The sequence below is a fragment of the Callorhinus ursinus genome, unplaced genomic scaffold (assembly GCF_003265705.2).
Source record: "Callorhinus ursinus isolate GAN/ISIS: 27379988/994484 unplaced genomic scaffold, GSC_fseal_2.0 scaffold8, whole genome shotgun sequence".
Lineage (NCBI taxonomy): Eukaryota > Metazoa > Chordata > Mammalia > Carnivora > Otariidae > Callorhinus > Callorhinus ursinus.
In genome coordinates, this window is record NW_027397070.1 from 52055960 (window position 1) to 52070658 (window position 14699).

At 38.7% G+C, this 14699-nt stretch overlaps 1 protein-coding gene across 8 annotated transcripts in view; it reads right to left on the minus strand.

The window, feature by feature from the left end:
- CEP128 (centrosomal protein 128) overlaps nt 1-13994 on the minus strand; it is a 390388-nt gene extending 376394 nt beyond the window's left edge. For 7 of the 8 annotated variants that reach the window (XM_025869528.2, XM_025869531.2, XM_025869529.2 and 4 more), the window contains exons 1-2: nt 13840-13994; nt 11846-12006 (exon numbers count right to left, since the gene is read on the minus strand). The gene's annotated coding sequence lies outside the window, so the exon portion shown is untranslated. Of the gene's footprint in view, nt 1-1323; nt 1346-11845; nt 12007-13839 lie in introns of those variants that run through there. The other variant, XM_073895672.1, reaches the window with a different exon arrangement.
- Nucleotides 13995-14699: the final 705 nt, after the last annotated feature.

Consider the following 14699-nt stretch of genomic DNA (forward strand, 5'->3'; position numbering starts at 1 on the left):
ACAAAGTCAAATGTGACCCTCAAAGCTAACTGAGAGAGCACCAACCCTAAGTGTCACAACACAGAAGGCAGCTGTGGTGGCAGAGACCCAACCTTATCAAAAGATGCCACGTCTCATCAGCCACCACCACTCCCCAGACAGAGTTGAAGGAGGGAGAGAGAAACAAAAGAGAAAGGAGCAGCTACTAGAATTGGCAAGAGGCTAATGCCAGCCACATAATCAGAACCTGGAGTGAATATAGGGAGATCCATTAAAATAGTTCTGAAGAGCCCCTAATGTAACTGACTAAAAAATAAAAGCACAAAGCAGTGACAATTACACACACTTTATTCCATTTTACATTACAATTTTAAAAACTTAAAAAATACCGTATAGCCTACTATCAGTGGCATTAATGAAAACTGACCAGGCCTCTGAAAACTTCTCCCCAGTGAAACTGTACCCAGAACACTAGATTTATTCCATGTTGTTTTTTTTTTTTTTAAGATTTTATTTATTTATTTGACAGAGAGAGACATAGCAAGAGAGGGAACACAAGCAGGGGGAGTGGGAGAGGGAGAAGCAGGCTTCCCCGTGGGGCAGGGAACCCAATGTAGGGCTCGATCCCAGGACCCTGGGATCACGACCCAAGCGGAAGGCAGACGCTTAACAACTGAGCCACCCAGGTGCCCCAATTTATTCCATGTTGATAAAAGTTTATTGAGAGTGGTCACATAAGTAAACACTATGCATGGCTATAAAAAAACTGTTCTACCTAATTAACCTAAAATGTAAATTAAACAATGAGATGCTTTTCTAGCCTATTAACTTGTTTCCTGTTAAATAATAATGTCTATGCTTAGCCCTGTTTTAAGGGAAAGAGCATTCCTCTGCTGTCCTAGTGGGAATGTGTAAATAGATACAAACTTGTCTGGCTATCAGCAGGCAGTATGTATCAAGGGCAGTTTGTACCTATCACCTACTAACTACACTTCCAAAAATTTCCCCTAACAAAATCATCTGAATACATACAAAATTTATACATAAGGATATATGTAAGGTTATGTACTGAGAAGTTATAATAGAGGTAAAATAAAAACTTAAATTTCAAATTATAAAAGAATGGTTAAAAATACAGTACCTCTTATGCAATGAAACAGTATACAGATACTAAAAAGTCTGTTTCTGGAGACATTTAATAGCAACACAAGGACAAAAGTATGCATCTTGTAATAAACATTACATGTTGTCTATATGTGAATATAAATTATCAGTAAACAAATTTAAAGGAGCAGGAAAAGGCAACAACAAAAGGGTAAGAAAATAAACCAAAAGTATATTTACCATCCAGCATTTATAGTCAATTTCTGTGTTTTGAAACATTCCTACCTTTCCTGAATTTTCCACAATGACTGTATAATCGGAAAGAAAAATATAATATATACTTAAAAGAAAAAAAATAATAAACATAACTTTTAGAGGTAACAGATTAATAACAGGATGACAGCCTGGAAAATGTGTTTAAATAAAAGCTGTATTCAGAACTCCCTTTTTCTTGATAGTTGTTTCCTTCTCCCAAGCAACTTTCTTGATCAACTACTCAGTCCCCTGACCCCTACCTAAGTGGGGTCACGTCACTAGTCCTCACCAACTGATGAGCTAAAGAAATGGGATCACAATGTCAATGTCTACTGTTCCATACTGTAGAATACTGGCTAACCAAAGAAACCATTTATCATGAGTTTATGAGCTAAAAGAATAATTTTTTTAATCATGTATGACTATCTTTGCAATTTTGCTGAAGGACAGTCATTAGATTAAAAAACTGACTCTCTTAAACATTCTAAATACCGGAACAAATGGAAAAGTTGAAGGACTATGTGAAAGTATACTAATGTGCGCTGACATAGCTTACACAATCAAAATCTGCTTTGGGAAACAAACTAAAAATGGTTTGAGAATGGTATTTAATCACAATTACAATTTGAAGCCCAAAGAGACATTATTAAGACAAGTAGAAAAACAATGTATGCTCAAGAAAAATCTATCATCATGGTTAAAGATTTAAAAGAAGAAAATTCAGTTGGATTAGAACTCTTCTATCATAAGAAATTTGAGTGTGACATTTGTTGACAGAAAAAAGAGTTGCTAAAATTGAAGAATGCCCAAAGAACTCTTTCAAGAACTATTTATTTATTTAAGAACAATTTAAAGAAGCTGAATCACCTAAATCCTGGCTAAAGGTGAGAAAGGCATTTCCTTCAACTGAAGAAAAAGCAGTAAATGTTCTCTGCAGCTTACTACCACCTACTAGCACAACAAAGTTTCTCAGTGATGAGAAAAACGATAATATTCATGCTGTCTGCTTTTCAGATGCTGAGCTTTTTCCAAAACTCTAGAAAGGACTAAGAGGACTAAGATGGGTGACCTTGGGTGAAAGTCTCCAGAGTCTTAGAGAAAGTTCTTGGTCTGAAACCAGATGGTACAATTCGTAGAGTAGTTAAGTTAGCTGTTCCCAACACATCAGTATTTAAAGGCATAAATATTGTTGCTTCTGTCTTAATGAACCTTATAAAGAAGACAGACAGCCACCAGAGCAAGAAATGAACCCTCCACAGTTCACTCCCACTGAGGATCCATCAAAAACAAATGTCCATATGCAAACCTGAACACCGACCAGAGAGTAAAACTGCATTCAACCCTGTAGGAGGACTGGCGGGGAGTCTTTGCAAACTCAAGTCCACCTCTTTTGTTATTTGACCTAAAGAACCATCAGACTGTCTTCATTATAATGATGCACATTTGTATGTATGAGAGCTATAATTTATTGATTCCAAGTCTCTTTTCCTCAGAGCCAGTTTAAAACAATTAGGATTTGCAAGCTGTTCCATAAAAGATAAGCACCCAGCATCAAGGGTGATATTTCACAAAGGCTGACTAGTGCATGTTAAGTAGGTGATTGCTTCTGTGGCCTTCAAGTGCCTCAGCCGTCCCTGTCCAAGGCAACTGTCCTCCCTGTTCAAGGTAATGATGTTGATATTTTAAGGGTGTGGGGTGGGGGGGAGGTGGGAAGTGGATTTTAAGCTTAATCACTAACCGAGTTCAAATTTTAGAAAGCATTTCTCACTGTTTCAATAGCTGTAGGACTTGAGAGCTTTATTCTCTCCTTCAAGAGAAAAAATTAACAAGCCAGCTGAGGTTACCATTATCAATTGTACCTGTCTTCTTTCTACCAGTGCTCCTCTGTAACTTCAAACTCTCAAAAGCTTTTGGTAAGTTAATATAAGATCAAAATTAACAGTATAGTCCATCAGCCAGTTCTGTATTAAGTCAGTAGATAATGTAAGACATAGGAAACAGAATCAAAGAGATGCAATAAATTTGTGCATTCATCATTTACTGAACTGCCACCATATTAGAAAGGGAAGATGAAAGTAAATTTAAAAGATCAGTCCTTGATGGGAGGAAAAGGCTTATGAAAGTACTATACATGGTGAGCTAAGCAATATAACAAAATGCCAGGGAAGTCGGGTCAGGATCCTTTCACTCATCTGGAAGGATGAATAAATGTTTGACAGATGTCAAGGAAACGGGATCCAGTTAAAAACCATCTGTCTCAAAGGAACTAATGGGGCGCCTGGGTGACTCAGTCGGTTAAGCGTCTGACTTCAGCTCAGGTCATGATCCTGGGGTCCTGGGATCGAGTCCCTCATTGGGCTCCCAGTTCAGTGAGGAATCTGCTTCTCCCTCTCCGTCTGCCCCTCCCCTCCACTCGTGCTCTCTCTCACTCGCTCTGCTCTCGGCCAAATAAACAAAAAATATTTTTAAAAAATACTTTTAAAAAAAGGAACTAAAGAAGGCACAAATAAGCAAAGCTCTCACATCCTTTCACCAGGGCATAAATTTAACTGTCTACAGATATTGGTAAATGTCCCTGGGGCAGGGGTAAGGAGGGGGTGGGTTGGTTAAATCATCCCCAGCTAAGAACTTTTTAGAGAATTAACACTTACACACACACACACACACACACACACACAATCTGATTCTTTATTGTATATTCCACTTATTCCTGTTGCTCCCATGCATTTCCTCTCTCCCCCACACACACTCCCACACTCCTCTATTCAATGGGTGAAGCCAGGCAGGCTCAGCCCCTTGGCTGCATTTTGCTCCCTTTACCCCAATACCTTTGAGTTCAAGGACAGAGTCACAGGGACCAGTGCACAGCCAGCAGGAAGCAGGGGTGTTTCCGGAAAAGGCCATGCAGCATACAAAATGACTGCTTACTCAGACATGGAGAAAAAAACTAGTAGCTGCTCAGATAATTATATATGTACCAGTTGATAAAAATCATGGCTGTTTTAAAAGAAAATAAAGTTACTTAATAACCCCCTCCCTGTCTCACAATCAGAATGCTACAGATATTTTAGATTTATACACCCATACACTTCTAAAATAAATGAAGTTTACAAAATTAAATTGAAAGTAAAACATGTCAAGACAAAAACAACAAATGAACACTCAAGGAAAAAAACAGAAAAAGGATGCTAAAAAACCCAAGATGGATTTGTTACTTGTAATTAAACCCTAGATTTGCACTCTTGCATTTATTTGCCAACCAAAAAAATACATATTACAATATTCCCAAAAGAGCTGATAAGAATGAAGTCCTCTTGGGGTACAGATGACCTCTACTAACTGTCCAAACTGCTTCAGACTGGGCAAGGTATCAGCATGGACAAAGATGGCGCTAGCATCCAAGTTTCTGAGACCATTTTGTTTAAATTGGGGGATGAAAACTGGAAGACGACATACCAAATCCAGGCAACCAACATGTACTTAAAAATAACACTCACTGTGTTACTTTAAAGCTTTAATTTGAAAACAAAGATTTCACATAAAAATTTCAATTTCCAACTTCTCTTAAAAAAAATCCAGAGATCTGGCAACAACAACAACAAACAACAAATTTACTGGGGGTAAATTTTTCCATGGCAACATGGACACAGTACCTATAGTACCTGCCCTAGAGTCAGGCACATACCTTTGTTTTCCCCAGTCCCCACTGGACCTGCTTCACATGGTGAGTTACCTGATTGGCCCCACTTACCAGCTGAGCCTGCAACCTTACTTTAGATAAAGAACCAAGACAAAGGAAGTTTACCAGTCTCCTTCCCTAGTTAAAAATGAGCAAGTCAATCATGAAGAATGAATCAAGGTTAAATGCTCAAAAGACAATGCTTTCCTCTATAGACAAGAAGGAAAAATGGATAATACAACTTTGATATTAGCCATCCCTACAGACTATAAAACCAGAAGGATATACTACTACTGAGCAGAAGGACTAAAACTACTTAGAATGTTTTCCCACTTAGAATGTTTCCCTATTGTATAGATCAGAAAGTACTTTCAGAAGAAAAGTGTACTACAATGCATAATCTGGCTCTCATTCTTCACCCCTCCCTACATACGCTGCCTTCCTACCATAGATGGAGTTACCTGCCCATGGAGTTACCAGCCCAGGTCCAAGCAACTGGGCTCAGCTGGCACAAGCAGGGGTTTGAAATAAGATTATGCACTGGAACTTGCTCTCCTGCAACTCTCCCATCACCATGAGGATGTGCCCAGGCTATGCTGTTGGATGGTATGGGATCCATGGTTGCCCAGTGGCTTCCAGCTTAGATCAGTAGATCAGCTAGCTGAACACAGACAAATCAGCCTAGGGATGATAAGCAGACAGCTTAGCTAACCCATCACACAAGCAATAACCATGTATTGTTTTATGCCTCCAAAGTTTGTTACGCAGCAAAAACTAACTGAAAAAATAGTTTATTAATAAATCATTTGATTTGGTTCAGAAGATGGTTAATTTCCTGAAGTTTCCTCTCAAGCCTACACTTGATGAGAAAACAGGTTAGTTTCAGGCTGGTGGAAGAAAGAAAGGACAGATTCAAATTCAAAATAAGCATAAGCAGTTGATAAAACAAGTGAAAGTCTAGCAGTTTTTGAGAAAAAAAAATCTAAACAATCATAAATAGGCAGTTGGGGATATCTGTTCTCTGTATAACATTAAGTTTTTTTTTAAAGAAACAAGCAATTTCTTAAGTATATTATGAAATATACTTGTTCTCTTCCTCTTTGTTTTTAAAGTATAAAAAGAGGAACATCTGGGTGGCTCAGTCAGTTAAGCAACTGCCTTCGGCTCAGGTCATGATCCCAGGGTCCTGGGATTGAGTCCTGCATTGGGCTCCCTGCTCAGCAGGAGCCGGCTTCTCTCTGCCTGTTTCTGCCTGCCGCTCCCTCTGCTTGTGCTCTCTGACAAATAAAATAAAATCTTTAAAAAATAATAAAATAAAAAAGTATAAAAAGAAACTCCTCTTGACTTTCCTAGTGAACAAAACACTAAAAATTAAGAAAATAGTTACATACATAACTAATGAATCATTGAACACTACATCAAATGTAGTCACTAACTGAACATAATAAAAAAATATTTTATTGCTATTTATACCTTAAATCTGCATATTGCTTTATGGATTACAAAGCATTTTCCCTAGACTTCTCTCTTTTGATCCAGTAAAGTTGGTACAATTACAACCCTTTACTTTTGCTGAAAAAAAACAAAGCTTTGAGTAAAATACTTGTCTGTGATGACTCTGCTAAAAAGAGGCAATAACAGAGATGGAACCCACATCTTCTGCCTCTAAGCTAGTGCTTTTTCCACTTCACTCTGTACATAAAAGAATTATGTAAATTCCAAATACACTGCCCAATCACTGAAATGTTTTCTTTGTCCTCCCCTACTATATTTCCTATGATCCATCCCCCCCCTCCAAGAAATGCATTTAGGGCCAGAATATTCCATATGCACTTGTTTAAAGGTTTATATGATGAATATAAGATAATAAAGTATTAAAAACTTAAATGTGCTATAAATCCAACTTACTACAGCTATTTTAAGACATCTTTTAAATAATCCTTTCTCTTGTTAAGAATATTTACAACCTATTTCAGGCCGGAAAGTGTCCCTATTTGTCAGAAACCATATCCTAAAGCCTTAAACTTTAAAAAAAGGTATTCTCTTCATGATGTATACGTATTTTCTATTTCTCTTTTCCACCACTCTCAATACCCGCATTTCCTTCTTGCCCCATTCTTCTTTTACTTTGTATCTTTAGATCTTTCCTTTAACTCTTTTATAATAAAAAACTGGAATATATTTTTGTTGTACTTACTGATATGTTTATTCAAGAGTTTGGCATTTATTCTTATTTTTTAAAGTGGATAAGTAGAATGATTTGTATATTCTTTCCAAAATATAAAAAAGAAAACCACTTATAAAATTTATTTTAAAAAGGTCATTGGAGTTCTTAAGTTTGACTTGTACCATGAGCTGTTTCTGGGAATGTTTTTAAATGTTTGAATAAAAATTTTAAAACCTAAAGGGTTAGAAAGGAATCCAATTATAATGAAATGCACTACAATATCATTTAAAACCAATTACATTGAAAAATTAAATTACTGGGAGTACATGTAAGTAGATCCTGGTTAAAAACCTCAATTTCAAAAACCTTCAAAAAACAAAAGTTGAAATAATATTAACGCTGAATAACTAAGACTTTCACATAACAGATTATCGTACAATAACCCTACAAAGTAAGTACTATTGTCATCACAATATATATATAAAGGGCTTAAAGAAGCTAAGTATAAGTGTCCAAGGTTATACAGCTCCCAAGTGGCACAGCTGAGTCTTGAACCTTTCTCCCACCTTCCTATTAAACCCCTTCTCATCGCCACCGGCACCAGTCATCATTCAGGACCTTTCTCAACTCAGTCCTAGCCACCAACATGGTTTCTCTGTGAGTCTTTTCCTAGCCATTCCAACTTTCACAGACACTCCACTGCCCATGTAAGACTGAGTCTAGGTTCTGGAATCAGGAATTCAAGACCCTCAGCTAGCCGCCCTCCTCTCCAGCGTAAGAACCACAGAAAACATAAGGCCTGCACTCAGCTGTTAGGATTCCTGCTATTCTCCCATCACTTCCCTCCCTCCCTAATATCGCTAGTTCTGTCTAGAACATCTTCTGCTGTGTACTATTGCCACTTATTGAAATTCCACTCATCGTTCCAGGCATAGCACAAATAATACAATCCCAGTGAAGCCTTCCATCTCCAGCCAGAAGTGATTTTGCCTCCCTCTGCATTCTTACATCCCTATAATCATAGCAAGACATTTATTAAACATGTCCTTAAAATGTAATTATTTGTGCCATGAATTTTTTTTTCAATTCCTCAAACATAGCATACTCATTTCACTGCCAGATTCATAGCATAGAACATTCCTTTCTCTCCTTTTCCCTTAGCTAATTCTTACTTTTTCCTTCAAATCTCAATTTATAGGAAACTTCCTTTAAAAAGTTTTCCTTCACTGCCCCCACCCAACTCTGGGTCAAGTGCCCATAGTGGATACTACCTCATCACAGCCGATAGACTGCTAACTGGCTGTTTACTTGTCTGTTCCCTCAGCAGACTCTAAATTTCATCAGAGACTCCATTTATTTTGTTCATGGTTGTGTTCCAATACCTTGCATAGTGCTGGGCATGTAGATGGAACATTTTTAAATGAATTTACAATTAAATTTTCTTTATTATCCTGATTAATCCAGAGATAAATTTCAGAGAACAAGACTTTGCAAATAGCATGTACTAATTAAATAACTGCTGCATGAAATAATTCTAGTGGTAAATGGCCTAGATTAATTATCTTAAGCCTTCAAACAATATGGATTGAACTGAAAAACAGTGTAAATATGAATACTTAATATGTCTAGAGTAAACAAGGATAAACATTTCAAATTGACTTGAACACATGTGTTAAAACTTACAACTGAATCAAACCTAGAGGATTTCCTTGACTTACTACAAATCACTTTAATTGATCATTGTCATTTGCAGCTACCTGCATTCCTCAATTATTATTTATCTGTACTATGGAGCTCTAAACTCCCAATTACTTAGGCTCTTTATCATCTGGGTCCATTCTCAGTACTGCTTCGATGTACCAATTGCTGCTCACAGGAAAACCTATTTTGCCATTTTAAAGCCTTCACTCTCCCACCATCAAGCATTTTCTTTTCTTTCTATGATCTATAAAACTTGCCTATCTCTTCTTCCTTTAAGGAAGCTTTTGGTGTTTGGCTCAGAGGAGGGCAAGGTGCAACTGCCTTCATTCATCCCAAATCCGAGTTCATCCAACACCAGCCATTTCCACCATGCCACCTAAGTTCGGCCCCAACAAGATCAAAGTCGTATACCTGATGTGCACTGGTGGGGAAGTCGATGCCATGTCTGCCCTGTCCCTGAAGATCAGCCCCCTGGGTCTGACTGAAGTAGTACCTTCTGCCTCTGCCCTGATTATCAGAACCCTCAAGGAATCACCAAGGGACAGAAAGAAGCAGAAAAACATTAAGCACAGTGGAAATAATCACTTTTGGTGAGATTGTCAACATTGCCCAACAGATGTGTCATGGATCTTTAGCCAGAGAACTCTCTGGAACCATTAAAGAGATCCTGGGGATTGTCCAATCTATGAGCTGCAATGTTGATGGCTGGCACCCTCATGACATCATAGATGACATCAACAGGTGGTGCAGTGGAATGCTCAGCTAGTTAAGAACTACAAAGGAAAATATTTCAATAATGGATCATTTGACAACCAACCAACCTACCAACCAAATAAAAAAATAAATACTAAGCATAGGTCACTTCTTCAATGATATCTCTCTTCATTCAGAAAAGCCTAGTTCAGGCTTACTTTAATTCACTCCTCCATTCATCTCTAAGCTCATTCATTCAACCATGAGCACTCATTCATTCATGAGCACTTATATGGCAAATCTGATGCATAGGGTATACTCTAAATGTTCATCAGCTAGCTGGATTCATGTAACCACAAATACTCCCATCTCCCAAACACTCCAAGCACCAGCATTGTACAGATCTACATTAAGAGTTATAAGAATTTCAGGGAGGTGTACATATCTAAGAAAGGCCTGATTAGTCTCTTAGGATCATTCGTAACCATTAATAACAAGACACCAGAAACAACGTTAAAAATCTAAAGGACAAACTCAAATATATTTGCAATATATGAGAATGAAGGGATTAATCATCTCTTTTAAAAAATAGAAAAAAAAAACTGTAGTAAAGGATACAAAAGGATATGTAAACAGGCTGTTCACAGAGTGCATACAGCCCTAACATATAACATAGTTTATTTCACTAATAATTGCAAATTAAAATGATAAAATAAAATCATATTCTTGTTTCTCTGTTTTGTACAGATGGAAAAAAAGCTTTGGCATAGGTACACCTTGCTATAAGAGTATTAACTAGAATAATTTTTCAGGGTGCCTGGGTGGCTCAGATGGTAAAGCATCTGCCTTCAGCTTGGGTCATGAGCTTGGTCCTGGAATCCAGCCCTGCACGGGCTCTCCGCTCAGCAGGGAGTCTGCTTCTCTCTCTCTCTCTCTCTCTCTCTCTCTGCCCCTCCCCACCCCTCATGTGTGTGTATGTGTGTGTGTGTGTGTGTGTGTGTGTGTGTGTGTGTGTGTAGGTGTGCATATAATTTCACTGCAGATTAGTAAAAAAAATAAGAAAAACAGATAGATTAAATGGATTAATTTATTAATTTATTATTAATTTATTAATTTATTAATTTAGTCATTGAGATACTGGTAGCAGTTAAAACAGGCAAGGCAGAAATTTATGTGCTAACATGTAATACACTAACAAGAAAGAAAAACACTATACAATAGTATGAACAGAAGGAAAACATTTCATAATAGAATCACCCCAGTGACAATGTTATACGGATAACAATGCACTCTAGATTATTTTCATATTACTCCCAGATGTATCAAGACTGCAATTCAGAATTTCTGAGCTAGATTATCCTATCAGGCCCCTCCAGCTCTAAAATTCTTTAATTCTAAGAATTTTGTACAACATAGATCTTGTATGGTATTATTGCAAGGTCCCAATGCGTCTCCCCTCTGTGTTGAAGGGCCCTTTATCGAAATGCAGCATGAAAATACTGGGGCTCCTGGGTGACTCAGCTGACTGAGCATCCCACTCTTGGTTTCAGCTCAGGTCATAATCTCAGGGTTGTGGGATTGAGCCCCGCGTAAGGCTCCATGCTTAATAGAGAGTCTGCTTGAGATTCTCTCTGTCCCTCTCCCTCAGCATTGCCCCCCAAAAATAAATCTTTAAAAAAAAAAGGCTAATAGAACCCTTTGAACATATAAAGAGATAAATAACAGTAAACACTGCTTATATGGTATATCTAATCTAAAAATGCTAACTGTAAATCAAATCTGATTAGAGAACAATCATAAACAGCAATGGGGCTTCTTTGCAATGGGCAGGACTGGGATTTGTCTAAAGATCTGGTGACAAAGACCACTGTTTTGGCTCCAGATAGCAAGCAAGTGAAAAAAATCTATCTGAACCTCCACTGCCTCAACTGTAAAATGAAAATAAGAATGAAAGTATTATATAGATAACATGTAAAGAGTGCCTAATACATTACTTGGGACAAAATAGGTTCTCAAACACTTGTCTAACAAAAAGTTACATCATTGTTGCTTTTGTTAAGGTATCTAGTTTGTTGCCCTGAATTTTTGTAACATCAAATCTGTTTTGTTCATCTGAATTTTTGTAACACCCTTCTCACAACCATCCTATTTTATCTTTATACTGCATGTTAGAAAGGAGTTCCCCAAAAGTCTATCTGTTGAAATATTCTTACCCGCCATATGTGAAAATCTGTTAACTCAGAAACTTAGGGAGAAAGCATACTTACAAAGCACACCCCCAAAACTCCGTGTTGTTCTCCTCTGTGTTCTCCTCAGTGCTCTTCTTAGGCACATGTGTTTGCCTCCTATCATTTCTTCATGAGGTTCAGGGCAAAAGGCCTAGTCAAGTAGATGATCTTTGGTCGCCCCTACACTTTCCCCAAACCACCTACAGATAAATGAAACAAGGGGGTAAAATACAACTACAACCTTAATTTTTTTATATATAAAGGATAAAAATAAGCTCACCTTCACCATGCACAATTTACAGCATAACAGACAACAGAGAAAGTGTTCCTTGGATCATGCAAAAGCCCCAGTGAACTCACAGGAATTCTTCACATCCAAGTACCCAGCCAGCATACCCTTCACTGGTCACTTCCACTCATGCCTGGTTACCCCTTGGGCTGGCTACTGTGAACTGTAGCCCAAGTCTGGCTAAAAATACTGTCCCTGAGCATGTCTATCTGTGGGTAAACTCACTAAGGCAGGTAATGAAGTTGACATGTTACTTCTGAATTTAATGGCCCAATTGTATTTCTAAGCCAATAATGAACTATCCGCCAGCACTCCTAAAGGAAATATTTTATAAGCTGCCCAACTCTTCCCACATTTAGTACTGCAAATCAATAAGTAAAAGTAAAATGTCTCTGGCTGTAAGAGAGAGCTATGGCCAGAAATATTTTCAATTCTCTGTGACTGCTTTCAAAGCCATCTCTAAGAATCCACAGAAAGTTCGTCTGGGAACTGGTCATTGTCTACATAAAAAGTAGTTCTGGGAATACATCTATAAACAACTTCAAGAAAAAAAGTACTCTGGAAAAATTAAATCAAAATAAACTGTCCGAGAGTTCAAAGTGACCCATATCACACAATGACAGAGAGGACACAGGTAACATGCACACACAATTCACTCATCTAACAAAGAGGCAAACTTCCCCAGCTGAGTTACACAACCAAATTTTTCTGTACTAATGTGAAATGGCTGAAGTTTTAATCTTCTGTGCTGCCAATACAGTAGTCACTAGCCACATGTGGCTACTGAGCTCTTAAAACCTAGTGGGTTTGAAGTGACAAGGGTTGTAGGCGTAAAATATAAATAACAGAATGTGAAGACTTACTGCCGTTAAAAAAATTGTTTTAAAAATGAAAAATATCTCAAAAAGGTTCATATTGACTACATGTTAAAATGAAAATGTTCTGGATATACTATGCTAAATTCTTAAAATTAATTTCACCATTTTCTTTTTACTTGTTTAACATGGGCACTAGAAAATTTAAAACTTGTGTGGTTCATATTATATTTCTATTACACAGCACGGTCCTGCCGAATTAATAAAATAAGTAACAAATACTGAGCCCTTCCACTGTGTCAGGAGGCCCTGTGCTGGATACTCTACACCCTCCTTAGAACAAGGCCGCAAAGTCGTTTTACAAGACATCTGCCTAAGTGACTGAGCTTCATCAAAATCAATAAAGGATGCAGCTGGAATTCAATGTCAGGCGTTCCTACCAAATAACTTAAATAAGGGACTGTTAGCCAACGTTGGGGCAACTTCCACGATGGCCTAGGAAAGTCAGGTCGCTGATACAGCGTTCCCGAGAGCAGCAAACTTGTAACCATTGAACAGGTACAAAACGTCAAGTTAGATCTCAGGCAAGTTAACACCAGAATAAGCCCAATATCCTTGACAGCTTAGGCTTCGCAGCTGCTAGCAGCCATACTAGCTGCTCCCCAGGAAAGGACTACGCAGTTCAAATTCCCTGGATAACTTGACCACGACCTAACCGTGAACACTCATGCTGAGGGAGGGGCGTCGGGATACCAGGCACGCTGGCTCCCCCACCTTGGCACACACTCCACCCATCGCGGCCACACCCCAGATCTGCGCGCAGCTTTGGCGTCCCCACCTCAGGGACTAATGAAAGTGGGATCTAAAACTTCTAAGATAGGATAGGGAAGTAGTAAAGAAAGGGCGAGGAGGCAGTTGGGGGCAGGTACCTGAGATAGAAGAGGACCCCAGGTCCTTAAAGCCGGATCATCGCCGAGGCCCCTCCCGGCTCCCACGGCCGCCAGCGACCCAGAAGGTGCAACTGACCTGACGCTGCGGCACAACCGCCTGTGCTTTCCCCAGACTCGCAGCTATGGCAACTTGAACTAGCCGCCTAGCCACAGCGAAAGAACAAGACCCCGCTGCTGCCGCTTAGCCCTCTGGGAGTTGTAGTCCATCTTGGCCTCAAAAGCAGGGAGTTGTCAAGAGAGAGGCCCGAAGAGAAACTTCAAATCCCAGGATGCCATATGACGGGCTTTAGGGCGACTTTGCCGGAAGAAGCCGGATTAGCTAGCACCTGAATCCCTAGGCCGCGCCCTCTTGCCCTGTTCTTTTTTTGTTAAAGGGCCAGTAGCTTATATAGAAGGGAAACACCTGATGGTGAATTAGCTGCCTTGCCCCCGACTGTAATTTATTCAGAAAAGTCTAAAATATTTACTTTTTTTAAAAAATAAGAAAAATTCAAAGTAGTTGCAATAATAACAGATTCCGTTTCTTTTACTCCTTTCAAAATAGGGAAGAGTAATTTCCAGAAGTGAAATGTACAAATCCCCTTAATACCAGATCCCAGTGTCTTTTTCCGAAGGCTCACAAATTCTTAGAACTGGAAGGGAACAGAAATTATCTAGTCAAACTCTTTAGGCCTGGAAGGAGTGACTTACACAAAATCACATACTCATTAACAGCAAACCAAAGGCTGTAAGGCCGTCACTGCATAATTGCTGCTACATTCAGTCTACAGTGTCATCTCCTCAGTCATTTTAGAAGATGAGAGACGCATTCCACCGAGAGAAGTTGGTTTCAGTCGCAA